At 53.9% G+C, this 627-nt stretch overlaps 1 protein-coding gene across 1 annotated transcript in view; it reads left to right on the top strand.

Annotated features, from left to right (window-relative positions):
• Positions 1–627, top strand: part of GARS (glycyl-tRNA synthetase) — a 45,339-nt gene that overhangs the window by 17,900 nt on the left and 26,812 nt on the right. The window lies entirely within an intron of this gene.

Raw genomic sequence — 627 nt, 5'->3', positions numbered from 1 at the left:
CCCCACCCACCTCCTCTCTTGGTCATCTTGCCTGGACTGGTACAGCAGCCTCCTCTCTCGCCTCCCTGCCTCATCGCTTGTCCCCCTTGACCTCTGTCCTTTAGCCCCATTTCATGTTAATATCTAAATAAAAGCCATCTGCTGCTGCTGCTGCTGCGTGCATGCTCAGTCATGTCATGATGTCCTCTACATCATGATGTCCTCTACATCAATGCCCTTGGGGTACCAAGCTCTATGGAATTCTGTCTCCTCCTTTATTTCCGCCCCCTCTCCTGTCCCCCCCACCCACCTCCTCTCTTGGTCATCTTGCCTGGACTGGTACAGCAGCCTCCTCTCTCGCCTCCCTGCCTCATCGCTTGTCCCCCTTGACCTCTGTCCTTTAGCCCCATTTCATGTTAATATCTAAATAAAAGCCATCTGCTGCTGCTGCTGCTGCGTGCATGCTCAGTCATGTCATGATGTCCTCTACATCATGATGTCCTCTACATCAATGCCCTTGGGGTACCAAGCTCTATGGAATTCTGTCTCCTCCTTTATTTCCGCCCCCTCTCCTGTCCCCCCCACCCACCTCCTCTCTTGGTCATCTTGCCTGGACTGGTACAGCAGCCTCCTCTCTCGCCTCCCTGC

The sequence above is a fragment of the Bison bison genome, unplaced genomic scaffold, assembly GCF_000754665.1.
Source record: "Bison bison bison isolate TAMUID 2011002044 unplaced genomic scaffold, Bison_UMD1.0 scf7180017858770, whole genome shotgun sequence".
Lineage (NCBI taxonomy): Eukaryota > Metazoa > Chordata > Mammalia > Artiodactyla > Bovidae > Bison > Bison bison.
Note: the sequence above shows the minus strand (reverse complement) of the source record. Positions and strands in the feature narration are given on the sequence as shown.